The 11,162-nt window shown below is 49.2% G+C and overlaps 1 protein-coding gene across 1 annotated transcript in view; it reads right to left on the minus strand.

The window, feature by feature from the left end:
• The window catches only part of CACNA1A (calcium voltage-gated channel subunit alpha1 A), a 276,152-nt gene extending 267,481 nt beyond the window's left edge, over nucleotides 1-8,671 (minus strand). The window contains exon 1 of the mRNA XM_081805421.1: nucleotides 8,328-8,671. The gene's annotated coding sequence lies outside the window, so the exon portion shown is untranslated. The remainder of the gene's footprint in view (nucleotides 1-8,327) is intronic.
• Nucleotides 8,672-11,162: the final 2,491 nt, after the last annotated feature.

Here is an 11,162-nt window from a genome sequence, read left to right on the forward strand (position 1 = left end):
GAGAGAGAGAGAGAGAGAGAGAAGCACCTGGGTGGCTCTGTCAGTTAAGCTTCTGCCTTTGGCTTGGGTCATGATCTCAGGGCCCTGGGATCAAACCCCATGTGGAGCTCCCTGCTCAGCAGGGAGCCTGCTTCTCCCTCTCCCTCTGCCCTTCATGCTGGCAGTCTCTCAAATAAATAAATAAAATCTTTTTTTTTTTTAAAGAGAGAGAGAGCGAGCTAAGAAATAACATCTCCACGTGAAATCTCTACCCCCCACCTCTTCTCTCTTGTTCTCTCTCAGCCTTTCCTCTTCTTTCTTCCACTTGTTTGAGGCTCTCCTGGGTGGTTTCACTCCTTCCTGTCTTGTCTGTGTGTTTAAACCTCAGTCAATAAAGCATCTTAATCTCACCCGGGACAAAGAAGGGTTGCTAAGACCCATGGAAATGGTATCCCCTCCAGAGTTCTAGGCTGATGAGTGTGAAATTCAGCAGACCGTGGATTCTAACAGCCAGGATGACGATAATCCAAATGTCATTTTTAACCGACCTTCAAACGCATTTGTCACCTTCCGGATGATGTTTTATTTGGCTGATAGTAAAAGTAATTTCCGAGCCCTGAACAAACAATCTCCAGAGCAGGTAGCCAGGTATGAGGTGAGTGTCAAGAAGTAAAAACTTATAACAGGGAGGAACAAAGGCGAAAATCAATACATGGAACTACATCAAACTAAAAAGCTTCTGTTCAGCAAAGGAAACCATCAGCAAAATGAAAAGGCAGCTTACTGAATAGAAGAAAATGTTTGCAAATCGTGATCTGATAAGAAAGTCAGCATGCAAAATCTACAAAGAACTCATACAACTCAGTATCAAAAAAAAAAAAATTAATGGGCAGAGGAAATAGACATTTTCCAAAGAAGACATCCAAATGGCCATCAAGCACGTAAAAACGTGCCAAACGTCACGAACCATCAGAGAAATGCAAGTCAAAACCACACTGAGATATTCACACCTATTAGGATGGTTATTATCAAAAGGTCAAGGGATGATACATGTTGGCAAGGGTGTGCTGAAAAGGCAAGCCTGTGCACTGTTGGGGGGAGTGAAAACTGGTAACAAGCAAACAACCCAGATGTCCACCCACAGATAAATGATAAACAAAATGTTGTACATACGGACTGTGGAATATTATTTAGCCCTTTAAAAGTAAGGAGATTCTTTTCTTTTTCTTTTTTTTTTTCAGGATTTTATTTTTAAGTAATCTCTCTATCCAACATGGGGCTCGAACCCACAACTCCGAGATCAAGAGTCCTATGCTCCACCAACTGAGCCAGCCAGGCGCCCCCAAAAGGAAGGAGATTCTAACACCTGCTACAACACGCGTGAACCTTGAGGACATCATGCTGAGGGAAATAAACCAGTCACAAAAGGACAAATCCTGTCTGATTGTACTTGCATGAGGTCCCTAGAGGAGTCAAATGCATAGAGACAGAAGGTAGGATGGGAGAGCCAGGGGCTGAGTGGGGGAGGGTGGAGGGGGGATGTCCATGTTTCATGGGGACAGAGTTTCAGTTTGAGAAGATGAAAAAGCTCTGGAGATGGATGGGGGGGATGCTTGTACAACAGCATGAGGGTACTTAATGCCACTGAATGGTACACTTAAAAACTGGCTAAAATGGTAAAATTTTATGTTATATGTATTTTGCGAAAAATTTCTAAATGTGTAAAAAAGAAAATCAGAAGAGGTGATCCAGAAACACCCATGCGTCTTAATGAAGGTACTTCATTCCTAGTGGTCCCAGTGTATCAGCCTTCCTGCCTCCTGTCCTGACACCCATTTACTGAGGGCACAGTAAGCAGAGAAAGACGTCTACAAAGGCTACCCGATTCGGGCAGTGTGGACTCACCCCACACCCCACCTTCGCACAGAGACGCGAAGAGCAAGGTGCCATGAAAAATAAAGCCAGGGCCAGCAAGAACTCTCATTGCTTGGGGCAAAACTCCAGAACTGCCCCAAATACATGAGAACAGAACTGAAGAAAATGCCAGGCCAAATGGCAGAGGCCGAGGGCTGGGCTGAGACCAGCCCGCCAGCACGGCCCTGAACACGGCTGCAAAAGTCCATCCCCTGGTGAGAAGAAACCATGACACAGTTACTGTCCATTTTCACCTGCTTTCTCCCTCACTGGCCAAACACAGCACAGCTGGGACACGCGGACTCCCTCCCATGGGCATGGACAGATCGCCCGGGATGCCTGGATTTCATGGGTAGCCCCAGGACATTGGCTGGGACTGAGGAGGGAGAGAGGAAGGGAGACACCCCCCCCACCCCCGCCGCGGGGGCCGCTGGGCAGGATCCGCGTGAGCCACTGAATCTCAAGCTGAATTCTTCCTCCCAGTTTCATTCAGGTCATGCCTTCATTATCCTCCCATCACTCGCTCATTCACTCATGTATTCATTTGCTCACCCAGCAGTATTTATTGAGGACCTACTGTGTGCCAGGCATTGTTCTAGACACTGGGAACCCAGCAGTGAACAAAAGAGACTCAAGTCCCTGCCCTCATGGAGCTGATATTCCAGTGGGGGAGACAGACAAGAAACAAGATAAACAAGTAAAATATGCAGAATGTCAGATAGAGAAAAGAAACTGGGAGAGGAGAAAGGTAGGGGAAGTGGCGTGTCATTTAGAGAAGATGCCCAGAAGAGGCCCCAGTGTGGAAGAAGCCTTGGAGTAAAGACCTGAAAGAGGTGAAGGGGGAGCCATGAGGGTGTCTGGGTGGAGAAAAGCATTCCAGGCAGAGGGAAGAGCCCGTGCAAAGGACCTGTGGCTGCAGCATGCCTGGTGTGTTCAAAGAACAGCAAGGAGGCCTGTGTGGCTGGAATGGAGTGAGTAAGGATGAACGGAAGGAGGTGAGGACAGGGAGGCGATGGGGACAGAAGGTGCAGGGCCTTGTGGGCCATTCAAAGGACTTTGGCTTTTGCTGAGTGAGGTGGGAGCCATGCAAGATTCTAAGCAGAGAAGGGAGATGCCCAGACTCAGGTGTTCACAGGGGCCCTCTGGTCGTCAAATTGGCAAGAAACTCAAAATGCAGTGGAATTCATCCTCCCAAACACTGTGGGCCCCCTCTCCCCTTCCTTCACCCCACATTCTACTCATTGTCAGGGCTGGTGACTCCACCTCATACTTCCTCTCCCACTGGCCATGGTTTCGGGCCCTCATTCGCCCATCAGATGAACCGTAATGCATTCCTCCAAGCTCATAGCTCCCTGAGTATCTCCTCCCTCCAATTCATCATAGACTAACAGGTCATCCATTGGATGCTTCCAAAATGACTCCTTAGTGCCAATCCTCAAAGCACCCCCGAGTTCCACACCTCTCTGCCTCCATCCTGAATGCCCTACCCTCTCCCCACCCCAAACTCCAGGTCAAAAGATGCTTCTGCTAGGAAGCCTCCAAGGGAATTCAGCCAGTGCCCACACCCCTCACCTGTCCACACATGCCCATGGCTACCGACCTCCAACACCTGCCACTCCCTGCCTGGGGCTCTTCCTGGCCACAGGACCGAGGAACGTCCTGTGCTGGCGTCCCTGTGCTGGAGGTTTTAAAAGTAAAACGGTCAGGGGCGCCTGGGTGGCTTAGTCGGTTAAGCATCTGCCTTCGGCTTGGGTCGTGATCCTGGGGTCCTGGGATCAAGCCCCGCGTCAAGCTCCCTGCTCAACGGGGGAGTCTGCTTCTCGCTCTCCCTCTCCCTCTCCCTCTGCCCCTGCTCATGTGCACTCTCTCTAGCTCATTCTCTCAGATAAATAAATAGAAGATCTTTTTTAAAAAATAAAAGTAAAAAGGACAGACTGCCAGGGGGAAAAATTTCTCCCATGGGAGAGTTCTTCTCCAATGTTGTTTCTTAAACTAAACCATCCTACATCTGCTCTCTACAAAGTCCTCGGCAGGAGTTGGTGGGTAGTTTTGCCTACACTCCGCATCTCTGGATTTTTCCCCTGTTCGATACGTGTTTTTGACCTTAGGTGAGGGTTTCACTATCCCCTTGCTCGTTCTGCCCCTTCGGCCAGTCATTGGCTGTGTGTGGTATCAACATGTTAACATGTTATGACATTAATTCATTATGACGGTAATTATTAGTGCTGATGTGCTTCCTTCACTCAACAATTATTTATCGAATGCTAACTGGGCGCCACCGTGATTCAGCCATCTTGTGTCTTGAGATCTTAAAACTCTCAAGAAATCATCTAGAAACTGTCTCCCCTTAAGGCTGAAAGAAATTTTAGTGATGGTTTTGGCTGGAGAGACAGAACTGGATACAAGAGTTGGAGCCGCGGCGCCTGGGTGGCTCAGTTGGTTAAGCAACTGCCTTCGGCTCAGGTCATGATCCTGGAGTCCCGGGATCGAGTCCCGCATCGGGCTCCCTGCTCAGCGAGGAGCCTGCTTCTCCCTCTGACCCTCCCCCCCTCTCATGTACTCTCTCTCATTCTCGCTCTCTCAAATAAATAATCTTTAAAAAAAAAAAAAAGTTGGAGCCACTTTAGAAAAAGGTGGGTAGCCCTTGCACCCAGTCTTAAAAAATGTTTGAAGACTGAGCCCCCCCTACACTTTGTTCTTGGTAACTAAGAATGAACATGTAGGTCCAGTGATACGGTTCTGTTACTCCTGTCTGACCTGAATGATTTAGGGCAAGGGTAGGTGGATCACGTGAAAGGCAGGGAAGAGGGAAATGTGAGCTACAAAAAAAGAAATTAGAAGTGAAAGAAGCCAGACACAAAGGCTACCCATTGTATAATTCCATTTACTTTTTTTTTAAGATTTAATTTTAAGTAATCTCTACACCCAACATGGGGCTCAAACTCACAACCCCAAGATGAAGAGTTGTGCGTTCCGCTGACTGAGCCAGCCAGGCCCCCCTGTATGATTCCATTTATATGAAATATGGAGAATAAGAGACCCACAGAGACAGAACCCAGACTGGCGGTTGCTAGAGAGGAGGAAGACAGAGTGACTGCTTCATCAATAGGAAACTTCCCTTTGGGGTGATGGAAATATTCTGGAACTAGATAGAGGGGATGGTTGCACAACATTGTGAGTGTACTAAATGCCATTAAAGTACACACTTTAGGGGCGCCTGGCTGGCTCAGTTGCTGGAGCATGTGACTCTTGATCTTGGGGTTGTGAGTTCGAGATCCACATTGGGTGTAGAGATTACTTTAAAAAAAATAAATCTTCGGGGCGCCTGGGTGGCTCAGATGGTTAAGCGTCTGCCTTCGGCTCAGGTCATGATCCCAGGGTCCTGGGATCGAGTCCCACATCGGGCTCCCGGCTCGGCGGGGAGCCTGCTTCTCCCTCTGACCCTCTCCCCTCTCATGCTGTTTCTCTCTCGCTCGCTCTCTAAAAAATAAATAAAATCTTTAAAAAAAAATAAAAATAAAAAAATAAATCTTCAAAAATAGTATACACTTTAAAATGGTAAATTGTGCCTTATGTGTATTTTATAATTTAAAAAGAAAAGAGAAGGGCCCCTGGGTGGCTCAGTCGTTAAGCATCTGCCTTCGGCTCAGGTCATGATCCCGGGGTCCTGGGATCGAGCCCCGAGTTGGGCTCCCGGTTCCGCGGGAAGCCTGCTTCTCCCTCTCCCACTCCCCCTGCTTGTGTTCCCTCTCTCGCTGTGTCTCTCTCAGTCAAATAAATAAATATTTTTTTAAAAAATAAAAAGAAAAGAAGAAATTGGACATACACCCTCGCTCTGGAGAGTAATTTCAAAGTAGCCAATTTATCAAAAGTCTAATGTCCTTGTCCTTTCTTTTAAAACTCAGTGTAACTACATCCAGTGACATGTCCTCTTTATAAAATAATGTAACTTTTTTCATTAAAAAAAAAAAGATACAGGGGCGCCTGGGTGGCTCAGTCGGTTAAGTGGCTGCCTTCAGCTCAGGTCATAATCCCAGGATCCTGGGATCGAGCCCCACATCAAGCTCCCTCTCCCTCTGCCTGCCACTCCCCCTGCTTGTGCTCTCTGTCAAATGAATAAATAAAATCTTAAAAAAGTAAATAAATAAAAAATAAAAATATATAAAAATGAAACAGAAACAGAAACAAATTTTAAAAGTTAGTAACTTAAAAAGAAAAAATTTGCTTATTAAAAAAGTAGCCAAGATTTAGTGAGCACCTCCTATCCACCCAGGACTGTGCATCACCTAGCCAGACCTTCCAGGAAACCTAGAAGGAGGACACCAATGTTAGTCTGGTGGTCAGCCAGGCACACTGAGGCACTGAGGGTCCAGTCATGCTCTCACAGCTTCTCAGACTCCTACCAGCTCTGGGCTGCTCAGGATGTGTTCAAATGCAGATGCTAACTCAGCAGGGCTGGGTGGACCTGAGACTCTCCATTCCTAGAGGGTGCTGCTGGCACTTTGAGGGGAAGGTCTGGGGATTCTGATGAGCGGCAAAGTCAGTCAGCCTCCTCCATCAGACAGACTTGGCCTTGCCAGAGGGAGTAGAACAACCCAAGAGTCCTTGCCTGTCACAGTGAAGACAGAGAGGGTTGAAAGATCCTAGAATAGAATCTCCCTTCACTTGCCCCAGGTCATTAGGGCCCTCTGGTCCTATAAGCTAACATTTCAAAAAGAATAATAAAATAAGTAAAACCCTCTGCCAGAGTTTTTGATGTCCCAGAGTTGCACTGGACATTACTTTGCAGGTCATTGGCCCAGTACTTTGTTCAATGTCAAATCCACACTTTGTCTCTGGAACCCTGCTCCTGATCTTTCTGTTTACTGGGGTGGGAGGAGGGGTGGGTGGTGGACACACAGCAGAATTGTGTTAAATCCCTCTTATTAAACCCTCCAAAAGGAAAGATGGTATTTGCCCCTAAGTGACATCTTTAGGAGTCTCTGCAAATCTCTGGAGGAAAACAAAATATCAACAGGGATAAACTCAGCTACTCAAGATGTGTGGAGTTCCGGGGGCCTTCCTGCAGCCCGGGGTTTGGGGTGTCCTAGGGCCTAGAGGCCAAGTGGGAAAGGAGAGGCCAGCATCAAACACAGACCCCCAGCCTCCCACCATTCCCCACCTTACCACCGCCTCCCACTCTCCCAGCCCCCAAAGGGGCCTAAGACTGTCCCTGAAAGAGTCTGCCTGGGAAATGGCAAGGAAGCTCCGAAGTCGTGGACTCTGAACAGGAAACGCGACGCAGCCGGATCCCTGGTGGAGACCCATCCCCAGGGCCCTGGCTCAGAGCTAAGGAGTGAGGGGGCGCAGGTATGGGCTCCCCACTCCTGTCGGTTCAGCCCCAGCGAGGCTGCCGCCTCCAGAAAGGTGCTCCGTCCTCCTGTTTACAATCTATTCTGGTTCCTTCTCGGGGCTCAGTCTCCCAGGGGCCCCCGAAGCAGGAGCCCAGCCGCCCACCTCCCCCTCCCGCCCCCTCGGGTCGCCGCGGCACGTGTCCTGCGAGGCTGTGACTGTCTGCAGCTAGAGCAGGAGGGAAGGGAGAAGGATCCCGCTGCCAGTCTCTCTCACTTCTTGAGGAACGACAGCCACCCCGAGAGTCAACTGTGTCCAAAAGAAAAGGGAGGGATCGGTCTAGAGGGGTGACAAGCGCTGTCGCTGCTTGTCATTTGGCGCAACGGAGGGGAGAATATTAAATATTAAACGGAGCAAGCGCTTTGCTAAAACGATGTAATTATTCTCAACAGCCTAAACTCCATCTGCCATCTCCCGTTTTCCAACGCATTCACGCAGCCTTGAGCACAGAAAACAAGGCTGGGCCACACGGGGCGTAGGCAACTTTTGTTTCGGGGGGACCCCCAAAGACAGAAGCGATGGGGGAGGGGAGGCGCGCATGATCCCGAGCCGGGTCCCTTGTCCAGCCTGCCTGGGTCTCAAAGCGGAGAGTCGCTCCTGTAGACTTGAGTGAAGGTGGGGTGGGGGCGGAGGACATAAAAAGTACAATTTGGCTTAGATCTGAAACTAATCACTGGCAACTAGCACAAGCCCAGGGCAGGGGGCAAAGACAGAGGCGCTACAAGGTGGCCAAGCGCAGTCGAAAGAGAATGGATTTTTAAGAAACAAGTACGCGCTGGAAATGAGGGGTCTGCCCCCCACCTCTCGCGCAGAGAAACTATTCAGAAAGGGGAAGCGGTTTTTTAAGACAGAAACAAGGAAAATCTGGAAATAAAAAGTCTCTCCCCCACCCCCCAAAATACTATTCTTAGGAAGGGGATGAGGGAGGTCATCACGTTTCCACCTTTGCAGACGGAGGTAATGTTGCAGCAAGGAAGTAAGGATTAGATGCCCCGCAGGACCCAGCCCCGGCATCCGCAGCTCTGGAAGACCCGCTCACTCACCGGTATCGCATGGGCTCCGGGGCTCCGGCTGGGCGGCTAGTGGCCAGCGCAGCGGGTCCTCCAGCTGTCCTGAGGGTCGCACCGTGCCAGCGCCTGGGGAGCCGAGCCAGCGGAAGCCCACGCACCCATTGCCCGTCCAATGGAAAGGAGAAGAGGAGAAAGAAGGGGGGACGCCAGGAGCAGCCGCGTTCTGAGCTGAGGGCTCCCCACAAAGGCAGGCACCAAGTGGGGCTGCTGTGCTAGCTGCCAGGGGGGAAAAGAGGAGGAGGAGGAGGTTTCCCTGATTCTGGGAGGAGGGAGGGGAGAACCGACAGCTCATCAGCAACTGATCATTCCCGGCAAAGTGCTCCACAGGGACCCAGCACCGGGAGGAAGATTCAGCCAAGGACGTGCCCCCCCCATTGCTCCTCAGGGGAAAATTAATTTCTTGCTCTCTTCTCCGAGACCCTGAACACCGTACGGCCACCTCCCAGCACGGAGCAGGACCCTAGTTTCTTTTTTTTTTTTTTTTAATTTTTTTATTTATTTATTTGAGAGAGAGAGAGAGAAACAGCATGAGAGGGGATAGGGTCAGAGGGAGAAGCAAGCTCCCCGCTGAGCCGGGAGCCCGATGTGGGACTCGATCCCAGGACTCCGGGATCGTGACCTGAGCCGAAGGCAGTCGCTTAACCAACTGAGCCACCCAGGCGCCCAGGACCCTAGTTTCTAGAAGGATGCTGTTGATCCTCCAGTCCACCTCCCTTCGGATGGGCTTCTCCTAAGGAACAGAGGAAAGATGGTAACAGGAGGGCTCTCCCTCTTCCACTTGGGGGGTCTGCGGAGGGGGCGTGTAGAACAGGCGTGAGGCAGCGGGCTGTGGAAACACGCTTAGAATTTAGCCGTCTGCCCTCCGCCAATAGCAACCTAAATTATTGATGCCCTTACAAAACACACACACACACACACACACACCCACAAAACAGTCATTAGAAGACAGCTGCTAACCCTCTCCCTGAGTCGTTTTTGTTCATTCTCCAAACAGCTTCCCCTTACCCAACCCCCACCTCTCCTTAGCCCGAGGGTTGTATTATTTGAACAGAAAAGCAGAAAGAAGGACAACAGCCTTTCCAAGCAACAACAACAACAAAAGCAGTTGACTGCAAGTTCCTGGGTTTGTCTGCCACAGGCAAAGACTTAGGTTCTAACAACTGAGGCGACCCTCCCGCGATTCTGTTTAAAGAGGGTCTCCTAGTGAGGGTTATGTTTTTCCTCTAAGAGGCTTCTGGGGGCACAGAGGGACCCCACATTTTTCCTAAGGTGGAGTCAAAGTCGGGATATCTATCTTCCTGGGGAAATCGGCACTGTTGTTGTTTTTTTAACTGAGGTCTAATTGACATAGAACATTGTATCAGTTTCAGGTGGGCAACATAATGATTGGATATTTGTATACACTGTGAAATGATCACCACCTATATCTAAGAAAGTGGTGTGGTTTAGACAGGGAGAATGGAATTCAGGCTGGGTCTTAGGGGATCCTAAGGAATTAGTGTTCGTTTTTAAAGGTCTGTTAATAGTATTTTTATCGTGTTGGGTTTTTAGGTCCTTATTTGTTAGAGATTCATATTGAAGTATTTATGGGAGAGATGAGAGGTTGTTTCCAGGAAACAACCAAAACTTCCATCAAGGGACAAATGGATGAAGACAATGTGGTTCATCCATACAACGGAATATTATTCAGCTGTAAAAAAAAAGAGGATGCCTGGGTGGCTCAGTTGGTTGAGCGACTGCTTTCGGCTCAGGTCATGATCCCGGAGTCTCGGGATCAAGTCCCACATCGGGCTCCCTGCTCATCAGGGAGTCTGCTTCTCCCTCTGACCCTACCCCCTCTTGGGCTCTCTCTCTCTCACTCAAATAAATAAATAAAAATCTTAAAAAAAAAAAAAGAAAGAAATTGAGGGGCTGACACATGTACAACACAGATGAACCTTGAAAACACGATGCTCAGTGAAAGAAGCCAGACACCAAAAGGTCTCAGAGTATTTGATCCCATTTATATAAAACATCCAGAACAGACAAATCCATAGAGGTGGTAAGTAAATCTCTGGTTGCCAGGAGCAAGGGGAGCGGGGGTTGGGGAGTGACTCTCATGAATGCAAGGTGTCTTTTGGGAGGGGAATGAAAGTGTTCTGAAACTAGACAGAGGGGGGTGATTGCATGGCATTAGCAGTGTACTAAACTCCGCAGGATTGTTCACTTTAAAATGGTTAATTTTCTGTGATAGGAATTTCCAAAAAACTCCAACAAAAAAGGGAGGGAAAGATAAACACAAAAAGCAGAATGATGCTGAGGAAGCTGCTGATGGGGACAGGGAGCCTATTGTATTTTTCATTCTCTTCTCCCTGCCTTCTGTATGCTTGACATTTTCACTTTTAAAGAGATGGGGGTGGGTGGAATAGGGAGAAAGCATCACGTGGTGGTGGTTGGGACCACCCGAAGGAGGTGGGGGGCTCCCCTGTGGGTGAGTGCAGCCCCCAGTTCAGGTGAGCCCCTGGCCTGCAAAGTGAAATCACAAGCCCTGGGGTCCCGTGGTCTGGGACAACAAACGGGCCCCACTCCACCCTGCCAGCCCACCACCTCAGACAAGCCTCAGTCTCCTCATCAGTAAAACGGGGCTAATCCGTCTTACCTTCTGGGGATTTGGTGAGAATTACATGAAATCCCATTGAAAAGTGAAAAGAATTTTTGCTTCTGTGCATGCTAAAACCATCTCTGGAAAAAGGCCTGAGAACAAATCACGGGGGCTCTCGTCAGGGTGGGGACCCTTCCTGAGAGGACAAGGATGGAGGTGACTTTCTC

Source organism: Leptonychotes weddellii, chromosome 1, assembly GCF_054177405.1.
Source record: "Leptonychotes weddellii isolate Sample4059 chromosome 1, ASM5417740v2, whole genome shotgun sequence".
Classification (NCBI taxonomy): Eukaryota; Metazoa; Chordata; class Mammalia; order Carnivora; family Phocidae; genus Leptonychotes; species Leptonychotes weddellii.